Raw genomic sequence first — 20,352 nt, forward strand, 5'->3', positions numbered from 1 at the left:
AAACTCATCAAATTGAATACTTAAGATCTGTGTTTTTAATCGTATGTAAAGTATATCTTAATTTTTTTTTTTTTTTTTTTGAGACGGAGTCTCGCTCTGTCACCCGGGCTGGAGTGCTGTGGCTGGATCTCAGCTCACTGCAAGCTCCGACTCCCGGGTTTACGCCATTCTCCTGCCTCAGCCTCCCGAGTAGCTGGGACTACAGGCGCCGCTACCTCGCCCGGCTATTTTTTTTTTTGTATTTTTTAGTAGAGACGGGGTTTCACTGTGTTAGCCAGGATGGTCTCGATCTCCTGACCTCGTGATCCGCCCTCCTCGGCCTCCCAAAGTGCTGGGATTACAGGCTTGAGCCACCGCGCCCGGCCTATATCTTAATTTTTAATCACCTTAGGTAGTTGTGCCCAAGGCCATAGAACAACCCGTTCACAGCTTGCAGATTCAGGTCTATAATCAAACTAAAGGGGTATGTGTGAATTAGAAGTCTTCTTCCTTTAAAACAAACAAAAAACCTGTAAGCTTACTTTTGGGGACATCATCAATGCAGGCTGGGGCCAAGAGAATAAGTTTTCTGAGAAAGTAACTTCAAGCTAAGGCCCAGTAGGCTGGTGAGTCCCAGAACTTGCTAAACGTATCTGAAGATGGCACTTTTCCCTGGGCAGTGTCACACTGGGTGAGTGGCTGAGCTCCAGATGTTAGGAAGTCCTCACCACTTACGAACAATTCATACTGAGGAAGGGAGGGTTCAAGAGGGGTTCTCTGGTATCACTTCTGGCAAGCAAACTTAACGATGGCTATTCATAGAGCATTGGTATGTATCAGTTTGTAGTTGTAGCTATACAGGTTGGGCAATAAGACTTGGCACTGAAAGAGTGGCAAGCCCTCACTTAGTGTCAGCCTCTACTGTGCCTCAAGGGCCACTCACCATGAACTAGCCCCAGAGCCAGCCCCCACCTTCCAGAGCACTGCATCCTGAGAGGCACCTCCACAGACTTGCTGCACACCTCTGTCCCCTCAGGCACATTCCAAAGGGCCAGTGTCAAGACCCATACTGTAGAATTCCATTTATTTGAAATGCAAATAAGACTTGTTTGAGAATTTGATTTTTCTGTGGGTGAATTCTTTTCAGTAATTTTTTTTTTCTTTTTTGAGATGGAGTCTCGCTCTGTCGCCCAGGCTGGAGTACAGTGGCACGATCCTGGCTCACTGTAAGCTCTGCCACCCCGCGAGTTCAAGCCATTCTCCTGCCCCAGCCTCCCTAGAAGCTGGGACTACAGGCGCCCACCACCACACCCAGCTAATTTTTTTGTATTCTTTAGTAGAGACGGGGTTTCACCGTGTTCGCCAGGATGGTCTTGATCTCCTGACCTGGTGATCCGCCCGCCTCGGCCTCCCAAAGTGCTGGGATTACAGGCTTGAGCCACCGCGCCCGGCCTCTTTTCAGTAATTTTATCCTAATAGGACACAAGCTAAAGTAAAGCACTGGGGCCAGAGGTGGGTCAAGGCCCTAGTTATGAAATGAGACAGATCCTCAACCTAACTTAAAAACAAACTGTAGAGTTGAGAGCTGTGGCTCACACCTGTAATCCTAGGACTCTGGGAGGTCCAGGCAAGCGGATCACTTGAGCCTAGGAGTTTGAGACCAGCCTGGGCAACATGGCAAAACTCCTTCTCCACAAAAAATATAAAAATTAGCTAGGTATGGTGGCATACACCTGTAGTCCCAGCTATTCAGGAGAGGAGACTGAGGTGGGAGGATCACTTGAGCCCAGTAGGTCAAGGCTGCAGTGGGCTGTGACTGCACCACTGTACTCCAGCCTGGGCAACAGAGCCTATCTCAAAAAAAAAAAAAAAAAAAAAGATTATGACATTAGCTAAGCTGATTAGGTGTTTTAGGTGCCTGTGTATAAAATGACACCTGTGGCCGGGTGCAGTGGCTCAAGCCTGTAATCCCAGCACTTTGGGAGGCCGAGACGGGCAGATCACGAGGTCAGGAGATCGAGACCATCCTGGCTAACATGGTGAAACCCCGTCTCTACTAAAAATACAAAAAACTAGCCGGGCGAGGTGGCGGGCGCCTGTAGTCCCAGCTACTCCGGAGGCTGGGGCAGGAGAATGGTGTAAACCCGGGAGGCGGAGCTTGCAGTGAGCTGAGATCCGGCCACTGCACTCCAGCTCGGGCGACAGAGCAAGACTCCGTCTCAAAAAATAAATAAATAAATAAAATAAAATGACACCTGTAATTTATGTAAGTTGATTAATAAATACTTATTAAACACAGACTATGAGCCAGGCCTCAGCAAAGCACAGGATACTTTGGTAAGCCAAACAGACATAGTTTCTACTTGCATAGAGTGTACAGCCTAGGAGGAGAGATAAGATAATCAAATAATCACATAAATATGTAATTACGATTTGAGATTAAATGCTAAAAAGGAAAAGAATGGTGCTATGAGAGACTCAACAGGATATATATTAGCCTTATTATTATTATTATGGGGTCTCACTCTGTCACCAGACTGGAGTGCAGTGGCATGATCTCAGCTCACTGCAACCTCTGCCTCCTGGGTTCAAGCATTCCTCCCACTTCAGCCCCCTGAGTAGCTAGGACCACAGGCACATGTCACCACACCCAGCTATTTTTTTGTATTTTTTGGTAGAGATGGGGTTTCCTATGTTGCCCAGGCTGGTCTTGAGGCTGGTATTCAACTCTTGTCCTCAAGTGATCTGCCTGTCTTAGCCTCCCAAAGTGTTGGGATTATGGGCGTGAGCCACTGTGCCTAGCAAAATTAGCCTTATGTTTATTATTATTTTTTATTTTTTTGGGGGGGGGATCAGAGTGTCACTCTGTTGCCCAGGCTGGAGTGCAGTGGTACAATCTTGGCTAACCACAATCTCTGCTTCCTGGGTGCAAGTGATTCTCCTGCCTTAGCCTCCCGAGTACCTGGGATTACAGGCGTGCACTATGACGCCCAGTTCATTTTTTTTTTTGGATTTTTATTTATTATTTTTTTTTTTAGAGACAGGGTCTCGCTCTGTTGCTCTGGCTGGAGGGCAGTGGGGCAATCACAGCTTACTGTAACCTCGAATTCCTGGGCTCAAATGATCCTCCTGCCTTGGCCTCCCAAAGTCCTGGGATTATAGGCATGAGCCACCATGCCAGTCCTGTATTTTTAGTAGAAACTGGGTTTCACCATGTTGGCTGGGCTGATCTCAAACTCCTCACCTCAAGTGATCTGCCCGCCTTGGCTTCCTCCCAAAGTTAGCCTTAATTTAAGTGTTCGATGACAGGTTTATAATGCACTTCGAGATCCACGTGAGAAAGGTTTCACACTCTGAGGCTGAATTACGATAAAACACTGACATTGTGAGTCATTTTCTATCCACTGACCCTTACCTTGCTCCTTGACTATCAATCCCCACTGGCTGTGCTGTATTCAGAGTTGAGTTCAGTCTCTCTCCCCGACTGCAAGACTCATTGCAGAGGTACCTATACCTATCACCATGGTCCTGAATAAAGTCTTCATCACCATGAAAAAAACCCAAACATTGACACTGGTAGTGCAGTAAAAGGCACGGCAGCCCAACGTCATTAAAAACCCAATTTGTGATTAATAGACACTCCCCTTCCCCAGAGCAGTAACCAGACCCAAAAGCATTTCTTCAGAATAAAGAGTCCAAAAGAGGTAGGAAGGAAAAGTAAAATGTTCAGAACTTCAAACTGCAATTATGCAACTCTCCCATGATGCTCTGTGTTCAGGCATCGTGGCTGAAAACCCTAGATTACTGGTTGTAAATCACACTACAAATAACCAAGCTTCACCTATCTGATCTTTATCAAATACAATTAAATCCAGTGGTCAATTCCCACCTTCATCCCACTTTGACCTATCAGCAGCATCTGACATGGCAGATTCCAACCTCTCTGAAACACTCTTCACCTGACTTCCACAACACAAATTTCTCCTGATTTTCCTCTTACCTCTTTGACTACTTCTTGGTTCCTTCTGCTCGTTTCTCCTGATGGTGACTGCAGTAACCATGGCTCAGTCCCCAGTCTATTTCTCTTTTCCAACTATACTCACTCCCTTGGTGGTTCCATTCAGTGTTATGGCTTTTAAATGTTATCTATTCCCTGCTGACTCCCAAAGTTATCAGCCAGGTCCTCTTTGAGCTCCAGACGGGTGCAAACAACTGCTTATTAACATGGATGTTTAATAGGTATCTCAGACTTAAAATATCCAGAACTAAACTCCTGATGTTTCTCCCCAACAAACACACTCTTCCCACAATGCCTTCATCTCAGAAACTGGTAACACAAATTTTTCAACTGTTCAAATTAAAATCTTGGAGTTATCCTTGATTCTTCTTTTTCTTTCACACTTCACATCTGATCCATTAACAAGTTTTGCTAACTCTCTACCTTCGAAATATACCCTTCATTCAACCACCTCCCACAACTGCTATTACTACCACCTTTGTTCAATTCACCCTTACCTCTCTCCTACATTATTGCAATAGTCTAACTGGTCTCCCAGCTTCTACCCTAACTGGCCCCCTGCCTCCCATCTACTCTCAACATACCACTGAGAGGAACTCGATTAAAATGTAGTCAGATCAAGCCACTCCTCTGTCCAAACCCTCCAAACGTTTCCCATCTCGGAGTAAAAGCCAAAGTTCTTTCACTGACCTACAAGGCCCTACATGATACATGTTTGCAATCCCACACTCCTTTTATCTTTCTGATTTTTTTTTTTTTTTAAGATGGAGTCTCGCTCTGTTGCCCAGGCTGGAGTGCAGTGGCACAATCTCGGCTCACTATAACCTCTGTCTCCTGGGTTCAAGTAATTATCCTGCCTCAGCCTCCCAAGTAGCTGGGACTACAGGCGCCTGACACCACTCCCAGCTAATTTTTTGTATTTTTAGTAGAGATGGGGTTTCACCATGTTAGCCAGGACGGTCTCAATCTTCTGACCTCGTGATCCGCTCGCCTTGGCCTCCCAAAGTGCTGGGATTACAGGCGTGAGCCACTGCACCCGGCCTACCTTTCTGATCTTATATCCTACTCACTCTTCCTTCACTCACTCTGCTCCAGTAAGGGTAGCTTTCTGGTGTCTGTACCCCAAACATGTCAGGTACATCCTGCCTCAGGACCTTTGCACTTACACTGTCCTCTACTGTGCCGACATCCACTTGGCTTTCTCTCTCTCTCACGTTTCCTTTAGGTCTCTACTTCCATGTTGTCTTTACAGAAACAGGTGTATTTTTCCATTGTTTGTCTCTCCCCACCATCCCTGCTAGAATGTATGCTCCCTGAAGACAGCGAATTTTTTGTCTGTTTTGTTCACTGCTATATTCCCAGTGCCTAAAACAAGGTCTGACATGTAGTTGGTGCTAAATATTTGCTAAAAGAATGAAAGATTTCAGGCCTAGTTCCTGCATAGTCAGTCAATAAACTAAGATATATACTGAGCTCATCAAAACCATACATAATTCAGTAACCTCTTGGGATACTGCTTAAAAATGTAATAAAGAGGCCAGGCGCGGTGGCTCACGCCTGTAATCCAGCACTTTGGGAGGCCGAGGCAGGTGGATCACGAGGTCAGGAGATTGAGACCACCCTGGCTAACACGGTGAAACCCCGTCTCTACTAAAAATGCAAAAAATTAGCCGGGCATGCTGGTGGGCGCCTATAGTCCCAGCTACTCAGGAGGCTGAGGCAGGAGAATGGCGTGAACCTGGGAGGCGGAGCTTGCAGTGAGCAGAGATGGCGCCACTGCAATCCAGCCTGGGTGACAGAGCGAGACTCCGTCTCAAAAAAAAAAAAAAAAATGGTAATAAAGAGATTTCTTATGTCACTAGCCTAAGTACTTTGGAGCGGAATCTGGTTTGAAGGTTCAGGAAAGAAAACAAGCATCATAATAGCTTTGCTTGATGCTTGGGGTAAGGAAGATGAGCTGCTGCTCTGTCTTCTACCACAATATGATACGCCAAGATGCTGCTCTCACATAGAACTGTCTCTCCAGGCCAGGCGCGGTGGCTCAAGCCTGTAATCCCAGCACTTTGGGAGGCCGAGGTGGGCGGATCACGAGGTCAGGAGATCGAGACCATCCTGGCTAACACGGTGAAACCCCGTCTCTACTAAAAATACAAAAACTAGCCGGGCGAGGTGGCGGGCGCCTGTAGTCCCAGCTACTCGGGAGGCTGAGGAAGGAGAATGGCGTAAACCCGGGAGGCAGAGCTTCCAGTGAGCTGAGATCTGGCCACTGCACTCCAGTCCGGGCGACAGAGCGAGACTCCGCCTCAAAAAAAAAAAAAAAAAAAAAAAAAAAGAACTGTCTCTCCAATCATGCCTCCTCCACAGGGCATGACCCAGGCCTATCCATCACCTCAGTCCCCTTGCAGTCAAGTTTCCTTCCTCTTACCAGAGAAGTTATATTGTGTTGAGCAAGCTTTGCAGGACCACAGTGACCTAGCACCTAAGGGTCATACTGAGTCAAATGTCAACAGACAAATGTGAAGGGAAGGCAAGTAATAATGGACCCAACTAAATGATAGTGACTCAAATCTGACCAGTTCAGGAACCATTATGGCTGCAGTGAAGCCTCCTTGCCCCCATGGCCAGTCCATCCTTCCATTCCATCAGCTGGATATCCTGATGTCTCTCTCCTGGTTCTGACCATTTTCTCCCCCAACCCTTAAATGCCCATAGGATAAAGCCCAAATTCCTTGATGGGGCTCACAAAGCATCTCCCCAGTGTGGGTGGGACCGTTCTTCATCTTTCTCCTGTGACTGCATTTGTCAGGCTAAAGTTACCATGCCTGACCCTTTCAGTTCTGCTCAGAGATTGTGGTCCATGCTGTTTGCTTTGCCTGGGACAACCTTTTCCGACTATCCCAGGTTAACTCCTTCTCAGGAGATCTGTTAGGTCTCCAGTTAAACAACATTTCTTCAGAGAAGCTGTGCCTCAGCTGGTTAAGTGATTCTATTCACAGTCCCCACAGCAGCCTGAGCTTTGGCTTTCAAAGGCTCAGCATGCTTCACTGACTGGCTCACCTATTTAGTGTCTGTCATGATGGCAGGACCTTGCTTGTCTCACATGCTGCTATGTCACCAGGACAGAGCACAGTGCCTGACATGGAGTAGGTGCTGAGTAACGATTGAAAAATGAGCATACAGGTGGGATGTGGTGGCTCACACCTGTAATCCCAGAACTTTGGGAGGCCAAGGCAGGTGGATCACCTGATGCTAGGAGTTCGAGATCAGCCTGGCCAATATGGAGAAACCCTGTCTTTACTAAAAATACAAAATAATAATAATAATTAGCTGACCATGGTGGTGCATGCCTGTAATCCCAGCTACTCAGGAGGCCAAGGCAGGAGAATCGCTTGAACCTGGGATGTGGACGTTGCAGTGAGCCAAGATCACGCCACTGCACTCCAGCCTGGGGGACAGAGTGAGACTCTGTCTCAAAATAAATAAATAAATAAATAAATAAATAAAGGAAAAGCAAAGGAAATAAATGCTACCCCTCCAGCTCTATAGTTGACATGGCAGTAAACTGCTAGGCAACTACCATGTCATCAGAGACCAGACCAAGCCCTAGCCAGAGATGCCAACTCCTACTTCTACTTTGCTCCACACTGTGTCCCAGGAAGGACACTAATGACAGGCTAATGATCTATCCTATGAAGCATAACTACCCAATATACAAAAAGGATCAGAAAAATTGGATCATAAAGGAGAAGTAAATTTAACACCCACAGGAGTATCTGGATCACTGTGAGGTTTTTTTTTTTTTTTTTTTTTTTTTTTTTTTTTTTTTTTTTTTTTTTTTGAGACGGAGTCTTGCTCTGCTGCCCAGGCTGGAGTGCAGTGGCCGGATCTCAGCTCACTGCAAGCTCCGCCTCCCGGGTTCACGCCATTCTCCTGTCTCAGCCTCCCGAGTAGCTGGGACTACAGGCGCCCGCCTCGTCGCCCGGCTAGTTTTTTGTATTTTTTAGTAGAGACGGGGTTTCACCGTATTAGCCAGGATGGTCTCGATCTCCTGACTTCATGATCCGCCCGTCTCGGCCTCCCAAAGTGCTGGGATTACAGGCTTGAGCCACCGCGCCCGGCCGGTTTTTTTTTTTTTTTTGAAACGGAGTCTCACTCTGTCGCCCAGGCGGGAGTGTAGTGGCACGATCTTGGCTCACTGCAACCTCCACCTCCCAGGTTCAAGCGATTCTCCTGCCTCAGCCTCCTGAGGAGCTGGGATTACAGGCACGTGTCACCACACCAGGCTAACTGTTGTATTTTTGGTAGAGACGGGGTTTCACCATGTTGGCCAGGGTGGTCTCGAACTCCCGACCTCGTGATCTGTCTGCCTCAGCAGACAAAGTGCTGGAATTACAGGAGTGAGCCATCGCACCCCGTCTCAGCTAGTTACTAACATAGACAAAGTGCTTATATACTGGCTACATTAGGTATTTATTAATTTTATTTTTTTTTTATGAGACGGAGTTTTCCTCTTTTTTGCCCAGGCTGGAGTGCAATGGCACAATCTCAGCTCACTGCAACCTCCGCCTCTCAGGTTCAAGCGATTCTTCTGCCTCGGCCTCCCAAGTAGCTGGGATTACAGGTGCACACCACCACGCCCAGACAATTTTGTATTTTTAGTAAAGACAGGGTTTCACTATGTTGGCCAGGCTGGTCTTGAACTCCTGACCTCCAGTAATCCACCCGCCTCGGCCTCCCAAAGTGCTGGGATTATAGGTGTGAGCCACTGCACCCGGCCTATTTATTTTTTGAAACGAAGTCTCCCTCTGTCACCCAGGCTGGAGTGCAGTGGCGCCATCTTGGCTTACTGCAACCTCCACCTCCAGTGTTCAAGCAATTCTCAAGCGTCTGCCTCCTGAGTAGCTGGGATTACAGGTACACACCATCACACCTGGCTAACCGTTGTAGTTTTAGTAGAGACGGGGTTTCACCATGTTGGCCAGGATGGTCTCGAACGTCTGACCTCAAGTGATCTGGCCTCCCAGAGTGCTGGGATAACAGGCATGAGCCACTGTGCCTAGTCATTCCCTAATATTTTTAAATGCCACCTGAATCAAGCATTATGCCAGGAGTTGGGACATACAAGGATGATCCAAACAAACAGGCCAGGTCCCTGGAGCTTACAGTTTCCATTTCTTGCTACCCTTAGCCAAATACCAAGGACTGATGTGACTGAAGAACATAGTGAGTGTTCAAAGACCTTTCCCTGTGGCAGGCATATAAACCAAGACTCTGCCTTTGCCTTTGAATCACTGAGGTAAAGCACACTTGTCTGCGATGCACATGAAGTAGCCAACCCTAGAGAGGTGTTACCTGTGGTCCCAAGAAGAGGGTATTTAATTATGCTAAACATTTTTCAATGTGCAAACCTAATTGACTGAAGTTTTCTTGTGTTTTCTACCTTCTATATAGATAGGAGTGCTCTGTTTCTGAGAAAAGTGCTTGCTATTTCAATGGTAGCAAAAGACACTTTGGGTCACCCATCTGTCTTCCTTCTGGATTTCAGGGTACTCAAGAGTGCAGGGACCCTGATGGGTGTTCTCTAACTCTGTGTTACATAGTCTCTGGTCACTGGGAAGGTTAAGTAGTTCCCCCGTGACAGGAAAGGTCCAGTGCCCTTCACAAGCACCACCTACTTATACACAGAAAATGGCTTACCAGCTGGGCCATGACCATGTTGAGTAGTGAGTTAACATTCTTCCAGCTAGCTGCTAAATGAGAGATGTAAAATATCGAATCTCAGTGGCTGAGGCATGAGAATCACTTGAACCCAGGAGGTGGAGGCAGCAGTGAGCTAAGATCCCAGCACTGCACTCCAGCCTGGGCAACAGAGCAAGACTGTCTCAAAAAAAAAAAAAAAAAACACCACGAGGCTAGGCGCGGTGGCTGACGCCTGTAATCCTAGGACTTTGGGAGGCTGAGACGGGTGGATCACCTGAGGTCAGGAGTTCAAGACCAGCCTAACCAATATGATGAAACCCCGTCTCTACTAAATATACAGAAATTACCCAGGCATGGTGGCGTGCTCCTGTAATCCCAGCTACTCGGGAGGGTGAGACAGGAGAATCAGTTGAACCCAGGAGGCGGAGGTTGCAGTGAGCCAAGATTGCACCACTGCACTCCAGCCTGGGCAACAAGAGCGAAACTCCGTCTCAAAGAAAAAAAAAAAAAAAAGCAAAAAAACAAAAACAAAAAAACCCACCATGAACAGAAGCAAGCCCAGGGCTGAGAGAACTAAAACAGTCATTGAATTACAGTGATTTACTTTGAAAATAACATCAGATAAGAAATACTATGTTAAATCATCTTCCCCATTGCTCCAAAATACAAGCTGTGTCCCCTGAGCTTCTGAATGTGAGTTCAGGAATATGAATACAAAAGGTTGAAAAGCAACCGGATGTATAACTGACCTCTCTTTCGTCCCCCTTCTCCCTGACAATCAGAGGATGCTTCGCAGGACAATTACACAATCTCACGTGCTCCCAGAGTCACCCCCAGAAGGGCCTCTCAGAGAGAATCATTTCCTAGCAGGAGCTACCCTGCCATAGAAACCACTAGCCACATGGAACATCCTATAATATACTTGCTATGCTTGATGGATAGCAAGCACCACCAAAGAAACCCAAATGGTCAAAACCACCTGTCAACAAGAAACAGCAGTCTTAGAAAGCAACATTTAAGATCTGTATAGTCACTTTTTTTTTTTTGGAGACAGAGTCTTGCTCTGTCACCCAGGTTGGAGTGTGGTGGCATGATCTCGGCTCACCGCAACCTCCACCTCCTGGGTTTAAGTGATTCTCCTGCCTCAGCCTCCCAAGAAGCTGTGATCACAGGCATGCACCACCACACCTGGCTAATTTTTGTAGTTTTAGTAGAGCTGGGGTTTCACCATGTTGCCCAGGGTCATCTCGAACTCCTGACCTCAAGTGATCCACCCGCCTCGGCCTCCCAAAGTGCTGGGATTACAGGTGTGAGCCACTGTGCCCAGTCGTGTATAGTCACCTTTCAATTACACACACACACACACACACAAACACACACACTCGTTATCCAGGTAACCTCATTACTGCTTGGTTTACTGACACCTGGGAAAGGAAACATCAGTGCCACCTAGTAGTCCCTGCCATCATTCTCCCCACTCACAAACCAATTTTCATAGAGAGGGGGTGAAGTATCTCAGAAGATGAGTTTATATCCTCATTTATACCAGCAAAAAACTTTTAAGAGGGTTTACTTTTTAAAATATAGACCCATCTCTATTAGGAGTACAAGTACTGTAGTAAATGCAACACTGCACTATTTCAGTACTGTTTGTTTGAAATTTGTGTTCATGTATTGTGATTTAACTTGTTGATGCATGTAAATTGGATGCATTTTGTTGCCACTGCATGTTTGTTTTTTAAGGAGTCTCACTGTGTCGCCCAGGCTGGAGTGCAGTGGCACAATCTCAGTTCACTGCAACCTCTGCTTCCTGGGTTCAAGCCATTCTCCTGCTTCAGCCTCCCGAGTAGCTGAGATTACAGGTGTGCACCACCACCCCTGGCTAATATTTATTTATTTATTATTTATTTTTTGAGACAGTCTTGCTCTGTTGCCCAGGCTGGAGAGCAGTGGCATGATCTCAGCTCACTGCAGCCTCTGCCTCCTGGGTTAAAGCAATTCTTCTGCCTCAGCCTCCTGAGTAGCTGGGACTTCAGGCAGGTGCCACCACGCCCAGTTTGTATTTTTAGTAGAAATGGGGTTTCACCATGTTGGCCAGGCTGGTCTTGAACTCCCGACTTCAGGTGACTTCCTGTCTTGGCCTCCCAAAGTGCTGGGATTACAGGTGTAAGCCACCATGCCTGGCTGCCACTACATGTTAAATGGTGGCCGTTTTTACAAAGAAATTCAACCAAAAATAATAATAATAAATAATAATAATAATAATAAAATATATACTAAGAAAACTATGGTGCTTTCTTATGTTCTATTTTGGCTACTTTTTTACATTTGTTTGGTGTATTTGTGATCATATTGTATTCACAGTTTTGTATCCTGAGTTATTTTACTTACTCTTTTGACACAAGCATTTTTCTTTTTGAGATGGAGTCTTACTGTCACCCAGGTTAGAGTGCAGTGATGCAATCTCAGCTCACTGCAACCTCTGCCTCCCAGGTTCAAGTGATTCTCCTGCCTCAGCCTCCTGAGTAGCTGGGACTACAAGCATGCACCACCACACCCAGCTAATTTTTTGTATTTTTTCGTAGAGACAGGGTTTCATCATCTGGGTCAGGCTGGTCTTGAACTCCTGGCCTCAAGTGATCCGCCCACCTCAGCCTCTGAAAGTGTTGGGATTACATGCGTGAGCCACCACACCCAGCCAGACATAAGGATTTTTCATGGTATCATAAATAGTTTTATGGGTTACATAATAGATATGTCATTATGAAAGTAGAAAGACAAACTTAAAATTGTTTTTCCTCTGCTTTTACACCACAACGATCAACACAATGTGTGGGGGTTTCTCCCCATACACCAGGCTAGCAAGCAATTCTGCAGTCAACACCTGTTGGGTGTCCCTCAATTTAATTGTGATGTTATCTACCTGGAGAATCGCATCAGATCCCCCTGGGTAGAGGGCTCAGTCCCACAGACTTCCCCTCCCCAACTTCCAGTGCCATCAAAAGCCCCAGGTTGTTTCAACTGTTTCTCTGCCTGATGAGCTACAGACTGGAGATCCTATGACTCCCTCCTTCAGATCAATTAATTTGCTAGGGCAGCTCACAGAACTCTGGGGAAAACGTACTTTTATTTACTGGTTTATTATAAAGAATATTATAAAGGATAGAGATGAAGAAGGTACATAGGGCAAGGTATGGGGGAAGGGGCTTGGAGCTTTCGTGCCCTCCCTGTGTTTATGGAGGCTTCATTAACTAGGCATGATTGATTAAACCACTGGCCACTGATGATCAACTTAATCTTCAGTCCTGCTCTCCTCCCCAGAGGTTGGAGAGTGGGGCTGAAAGTCATAACCCTCTAATAATGCTTTGATGTTTCCTGTGACCAGTCCCCAGCCTGAAACTACCCAGGAGCTGCCAGCCACCAGCCAACTCATTAGCATACAAAAATCCATCACTCAGGAGATTCCAGGGATTTGGTTGGTGCAAAAGCAATTGTGTTTTTTGCCATTACTTTGCAACAAAATCCGCAACTGCTTTTGCACCAATCTACTGAAATTGCATGCCAGGAAACAGAGACAGAAGACCAAATATACATTTCACAATATCACAGCCACTGACCATGTGAACGAGCTTTTCATTCTCTACTGTTACACATTTACGACATTTTCATTTTGCTTCCTGTTACACAGGTTAAGAAATTATGGTCTAGCGGCCAGTCAGGGTCGCTCCCACCTGTAATCCCAGCACTTTGGGAGGCTGAGGTGAGCAGATCACTGAGGCCAGGAGTTCAAGATCAGCCTGGCCAACATGACAAAACCCCCATCTCTACTAAAAATACAAAAATTAGCCAGGCATGAAGGCGCACACCTGTAATCCCAGCTACTCGGGAGGCTGAGGCACAAGAATCACTTGAACCTGGGAGGTGGACATTGCAGTGGGCCGCGATTGTGCTAATACACTCCAGCCTGGGAGATAGAAACGCTGTCTCAAAAAAAATTATGATCCAGAAATTACACAATTTGCCTAAGGTTATCATCCTAAGTAAAATACAATTGTGAAAGTAAATGAAGATTTTTGAGGTTTTAAAGTGATAGAGTAGAATCTCAAAGCCAAGTAGAAGTGTTCTGGATTCTATTTTGGGGTTATCTATTCTCATGAGAAATTGAGAGCTGACAATTTGAGAGAAGTAGTTATCCCAGGACAGAAAGGAAGCCCACACTAAGTACCCAGTTCCCATTTCTCACAGCCTTCATTCCAAATCCTTGATTATAGAGGACTGATAGAAATCTTTACAGAAGCTCTTTGGAACGACTTAGAGAGGTGGCAGAGAGAGTGAGCTATGTTCCCATGAATTTCAGGACTATCCAGGGTCCCAAAGAGTATATACATTTTATCACTGGCTACCTTGAGAAATGACAGTACTTTGGACAAAAACACCACGTGCAACTCCCTTTCTAAGAGCAGGAGCTAGCAAACAAGTGCTTAAGGATAGGGTTCACGTGTACTAAGTAACGTGGAAATACTCAACTCTTCCTTCCTTCTTAATGTTTAATCCATATTTGCTTTTTTTTTTTTTTTTTTTGAGACAGAGTCTCGCTCTGTCACCCAGGCTGGAGGGCAGTGGGTGGATCTCAGCTCGCTGCAAGCTCCGCCTCCCGGGTTTACGCCATTCTCCTGCCTCAGCCTCCCAAGTAGCTGGGACTACAGGCGCCCGCCACCTTGCCCGGCTAGTTTTTTTGTTTTTTTGTTTTTTTTTTTTTTTTTAGTAGTGATGGGGTTTCACCGTGTTAGCCAGGATGGTCTCGATCTCCTGACCTCGTGATCCGCCCGTCTCGGCCTCCCAAAGTGCTGGGATTACAGGCTTGAGCCACCACGCCCGGCCTTTTTTTTTTTTTTTTTTTTTTTTTTTTTGAGACATACTTTTGCTCTTGTTGCCCAGGCTGGAGTGCAATGGCATGATATTGGCTCACTGCAACCTCTGCCTCCTGGGTTCAAGCTATTCTCCTGCCTCAGCCTCCCTAGTAGCTGGGATCACAGGGACCCACCAGGACACCCAGCTAATTTTCTGTATTTTTAGTAGAGACAAGGTTTCACTATGTTGGCCAGGCTGGTCTCCAACTCCTGACCTCAGGCGATCCACCCGCCTCGGCCTCCCAAAGTGCTGGGATTACAGGCGTGAGCCATTGTGCCTGGCTCTAATCCATATTTTCTTTTTTTTTTTTTGAGACGGAGTCTCGCTCTGTCGCCCAGGCTGGAGTGCAGTGGCTCAATCTCAGCTCACTGCAAGCTCCGCCTTCCGGGTTCACACCATTCTCCTGCCTCAGCTTCCAGAGTAGCTGTGACTACAGGTGTCTGCCACCACGCCCAGCTAATTTTTTGTACTTTTAGTAGAGACAGGGTTTCACCGTGTTAGCCAGGATGGTCTCAATCTCCTGACCTCGTGATCCGCCCACCTCAGCCTCCCAAAGTCTAATCCATATTTCTAAGTGTTTATTCACATCACCATGAGAGAAAATTTTCATTTCTTACGTCTTTGAAGACAAGGTACTTTAGTGAGCTCATTCCCGACCCAATGTCTAACTTATAAGGGGGTGTTAGAGTGTAGGGAAGTCTTCCTGCTTTCATGTTTTTCTCAGTATCTCTTATCATTCTAACTTTCATGAACCCAAGTTTTTCAAGTATCTTTCATTCTCAATTTTTAAAACACCTACCATTTAAATTTTCAATAAGGACTTTTAGACTCCAAATTTCAGTTTACTTTTAAGTTTGCTAATATAAACCTACTACTTTTGAATGTAAGAAAGAAAATGTTCCATTACTAAACTGCATATAAGTTCTCAAAAATAGCAAAATCTCCAATTCCATTCTTTCCTAGATGTACTCTAATTCCAATTGCGGATTTGTTCTAGAATTGGACCCCCTGTCATAGAGACCCCCATCTCTAAAAAAAAAAAAAAAAAAAAAAAAAGGCTGGGTGCGGTGGCTCAAGCCTGTAATCCCAGCACTTTGGGAGGCCGAGACGGGCGGATCACGAGGTCAGGAGATCGAGACCATCCTGGCTAACATGGTGAAACCCTGTCTCTACTAAAAATACAAAAAACTAGCCGGGCGAAGTGGCGGGCGCCTGTAGTCCCAGCTACTCTGGAGGCTGAGGCAGGAGAATGGCATAAACCCGGGAGGCGGAACTTGCAGTGAGCCGAGATCACGCCACTGCACTCCAGCCTGGGCGACAGAGCAAGACTCCGTCTCAAAAAAAAAAAAAAAAAAAGACAAACTTTTTTTTATTAGCTAGCTATGGTGGCATGCACCTGTGGTCCTAGCTACTCAGGAGGCTGAGGTGGGAGGATCACTTGAGTCCAGGAGTCAGAGGCTGCAGTGAGCTGTGATCACGCCACTGTATTCCAGCCTTGGTGACAGAGCAAGACCCTGTCTCAAAAATGAATAAACATTTAAAAATAAATATGCATGACTGACTTTTCAGGCATCAGAAAGGCACTTTTCCTATTTCTAAGTTAGCAGTCTCTCTGATTCCTGTGTTTTCTGAACACCAACCTCTGCATTTCAACTTCTAACATCAGATGACATTGCATCCCCATTCCATTTCTCCTCTTATGGGAAAACTAGAAAATCAGTTCAGTGAAAGTAGCTTCTGTTAGCATTGCTGGTTTATCTGGTAGTTTCCTCACGGTTGGCCTGTCAAACACTGTTGATTACTTTATTACAGGCCAGATATGATAACTGCCCTCAGTTGCTCCAGAAAATAGCATAGAAGTAAAGTAATTATTTGTCAAAGGTTTCACTGTCATAGCAACCAGGACTTTTGAGAGTCCTCTGTAAGCCTACCCTTCTCTGAAAACAAGTGTTTTTCTGATTGGAGTTCAGAAAATGCACACAAATCCACAGGGCACACCACAGCCGTATTTAAGCAGTACCCTCTCCAAAGCTCATTCAAAGTATTTGGGCCCACGTTCAAAAGACTCTCCCACACTCCATCCAGTTCCACAGATGGCAACTGCTCCCTTCCATTTTACCTTGACTTGATTTTGGCCTCCTTGTCTTACCTTCCTCTGGGTCAACCTGAAAGTAATGAAGGTTTCTGCACAGAACACAATGATTTTCATGAAGTCTTTCTGACAGAAATTGGTTAACAGTACTGATTTTCCCCACAGGTTACATCTGCTTCTGATAATGCTCCATTATATCTCCTGAGGTATTTATGCAAAATAACCCCACAAGTGCAAGAAAAGTCAGTAAAAAGCACAGTCACAATACCCATAGTTATGGTATGATGCTGAATTATGAAGCCAAAACAAAGTTTTCTTCTTTTTTTTTTTGAAACAGAGTTTAGCTCTTGTCATCCAGGCTGGAGTGCAATGGCGCGGTATCAGCTCACTGCAAATTCTGCCTCCCAGGTTCAAGCGATTCTCCTGCCTCAGCTTCCCAAGTAGCTGGGATTACAGATGTGTACCACCATGCCCAGCTAATTTTGTATTTTCAGTAGAGATGGGGTTTCATTATGTTGGTGAGGCTGATCTCAAACTCCTGACCTCAGGTGATCCACCCACCTCGGCCTCTCAAAGTGCTAGGATTATAGGCATGAGCTACTGCACCCGGCCCAAAGCGTTCTTCTTTAAACTGATTTCACCTGTTAACATTATTATACTTCTAATCTATCTTCTTATAAGGGCAAGAGGAAAAACCTGCTGCAAAGTCAAATGTAAATAAAAAATTTGTTTTTATCAAGCGAGGGACAAACTAGCTTTGATGATTAGAATCAGGGACCATCTTTTAAAAATCACATACTTCTAATTTTTAAGTTTTGGGTCAGGAGAGGCTTTTTAAAAAATTGCTAGTTCTACTACCAATGTATTCTAGTATTATTATAGAACTCAGTTATCAATTGCCCTAGCAAATAAAAACAATAATGAGGGCTGGGCGTGGTAGCTCACACCTGTAATCTCAGCACTTTGGGAGGCCGAGGCAGGCAGATCATCTGAGGTCAGGAGTTCGAGACCAGTCTGGCCAACATGGGAAACCCGTTCTCTATTAAACATACAAAAATTAGCTGGGCATGGTGGTACATGCCTGTAGTCCCAGCTACTTGGGAGGCTGAGGCCAGAGAATCGCTTGAACCTGGGAGACGGAGGTTGCAGTGAGCTGAGATTGCACCACTGCACTTCAGCCTGGGTGACAGAGACTCCGTTTCAATAAATAAATAAATAAATAAACCTAAACCAATGATTATTCCATAGCAAAAGTGGGAAAACCAGGTGGTAAGAGAAAACCTCTCACAACAGGATCTTTATCTGTGAAATAAGGAATCGACCAACAGAAGTGTCTGTTGAAAATTTTCCTCTCTTGGTCCAAGCAGGTTCTCTAAACTCCCAATCCCAAAAGCAGTTAATTTTTTCACGTTTTCTTTAAAATGGATGGCCTTAAAATTCTTTTTATTTATTTATTTATTTATTTATTTATTTATTTATTTATTTATTTATTTATTTTTGAGACGGAGTCTCGCTCTGTTGCCCGGGCTGGAGTGCTGTGGCCGGATCTCAGCTCACTGCAAGCTCTGCCTCCCGGGTTCATGCCATTCTCCTGCCTCAGCCTCTCGAGTAGCTGGGACTACAGGCGCCCGCCACCTTGCCTGGCTAGTTTTTTGTATTTTTTAGTAGAGACGGGGTTTCACTATGTTAGCCAGGATGGTCTCGATCTCCTGACCTCGTGATCCGCCCGTCTCGGCCTCCCAAAATGCTGGGATTACAGGCTTGAGCCACCGCGCCCGGCCTGGCCTTAAAATTCTTTTGTTGTCTAGTGTAGCTTTTCAGAAGGAAATAAGTTTCCTTATCAAGAATGAATCTAGCTTCTCCGACTCAAAGAAAACCATCTTCTCTATATTGCTCCATATCACAATAAATTTAAGTGTCTTCCTTTTCTAAATTAAATGCTGTTCCCTTCAACTTAAGGGCCACACACTAAGGGGGCTATTCCTTTAGAGGCTTTTGGGCCCCACAGATCACAAAGGTGGTGCCCTGCCCCAGTTTTCTTTTGGACATTTAAAAGGGCATCCACTTTCTTGCCCTCAGGATGACATTATGGGAACAATGAACATAAACAAGACAGTTAAATAAGCTTCCTTGATGCCTATCCAATGCAGCTTTCAACTCTTCTACCCTGCCTTGTTCTTTAGATCGTGCTGTAGTCTGGAGGATAAACTCTTCACACAACCATTCCCAAGCCCTCATGTTCCTGTCCACTCTTCCTCCCTCACCTTTTAAGTGTGATAGGGCCTTGATGGGAATACCTCACTTCACCTTTTGTCTCAAGTCCATCTGCTTCCTTCCAGAGCTACAAAGGTAGGCCAGAGCCACTGAGACGTGGCCACAGGGCATATGGGGGCTTGCAGAGTCACTCGCACCTTCTGGAGTGTCCTTTCTTCCACCTGTCAACTGAACACCCGTTTCTTAAAGATTTATCCCCAAAAGTCCCATCTCATTCTGAAAGGGGATAAACCAGCTACCCCACGAGCCCTTTGTCCCAAGCTTCTACACCTCACACATCCTCATCCACAAAGCGTCCATCCTCACACAGGCAGGAGGTCAGCTAGGCACAGGGCGGGGGAGACTAGGTTTTTGCATCTGGTAAAGGATGGATTATGTCTCAGGTTCTTCCAGGATCCCAAATCCTGTAATTCTACCATCAAGCCTGCGGGTCCTATTTCTGCGATGGAAAGGGCGAACCCCAAGGCGACCCTTCACTCCGCGCGCCTGCGGGCAGTTGGAACGAGCCCCCTCCAGCCCCGGCTCTGCGGGTCCACGCCTCCAACCTCCGGCGCCGGGCCGCGAAGGAGGCCCTGTCGCCGCCCGCTCCCGGCCGCGCCATGCCCTCTTTCGCCCTCACCCGCCGCCGCTGGCCGCCTCTCACCTGGCACGCTGGCATCGCCCACTCTGCGCTGCACTGGAGACCATGGGTCCCGGGGGGTCTCGGCGGCCACCCATCCGCTTTAAGGAAGGCTGGCGGGGATGCGCGGGCCCCGGAGTCCAGGGCGCCGCCACCCGGAACGCGCCGCCTGGTTTCTAAGGAACGGGGGGCTCTGGAAAGGGAGGGGCGGGACGGCATAAGGACTGCGCGTGCTCAATAACGGGGGTGGGCCTACGCTGGGAGGGGCCGTAGCGGGGAACTGCGCATGCTCGCAGGTTGGGGGCGGAGCTTAAGCAGCCTGGCTAGAAGGCTCAGGTCGTTCATTTCCGGCGGCGGAGGCGGCGGAGCGAGTAGTTTCTTAAGCTTGGCTTCTCTCCGGTCCGCTGACCGGCGTCAAGAATCAGGTTTTGGGAGCTGTGGTTAGCCTTGGTTGTCCTGGAATGAAAGACGATTTCTTGTTGGACAACGACATATCTGCAGAAGGCCAGTTCTCTCGAACTCGTCGGACTTCCTGGCTTCCTGACTCCCAGTGACTCGTTTTTCCGTTTTCTCAGGTGCCTGTCTGGGCTCCTCTTCCTCTGGATGTTTTTTGATTGTTCCTTAAATATCAGTGCTCTTCAAGACTGTGACCTCAGTCCCCTTGGCCTCTTTACTGAAGCCTATGCCCCACCAAAGTAAATAGAAGACTGTCCGCTAGAGTAAGGAAGCCGGTAGACCTTAGAATAAAACTGGCTGTGT

The 20,352-nt window shown here is 46.5% G+C and overlaps 1 protein-coding gene across 1 annotated transcript in view; it reads right to left on the minus strand.

The window, feature by feature from the left end:
- GFOD2 (glucose-fructose oxidoreductase domain containing 2) overlaps positions 1-19,876 on the minus strand; it is a 52,676-nt gene extending 32,800 nt beyond the window's left edge. The window contains exon 1 of the mRNA XM_010355088.1: positions 19,618-19,876. The gene's annotated coding sequence lies outside the window, so the exon portion shown is untranslated. The remainder of the gene's footprint in view (positions 1-19,617) is intronic.
- Between the last annotated feature and the right edge of the window lie 476 nt (positions 19,877-20,352).

The sequence above is a fragment of the Rhinopithecus roxellana genome, chromosome 20 (assembly GCF_007565055.1).
Source record: "Rhinopithecus roxellana isolate Shanxi Qingling chromosome 20, ASM756505v1, whole genome shotgun sequence".
NCBI classification, from domain to species: Eukaryota; Metazoa; Chordata; class Mammalia; order Primates; family Cercopithecidae; genus Rhinopithecus; species Rhinopithecus roxellana.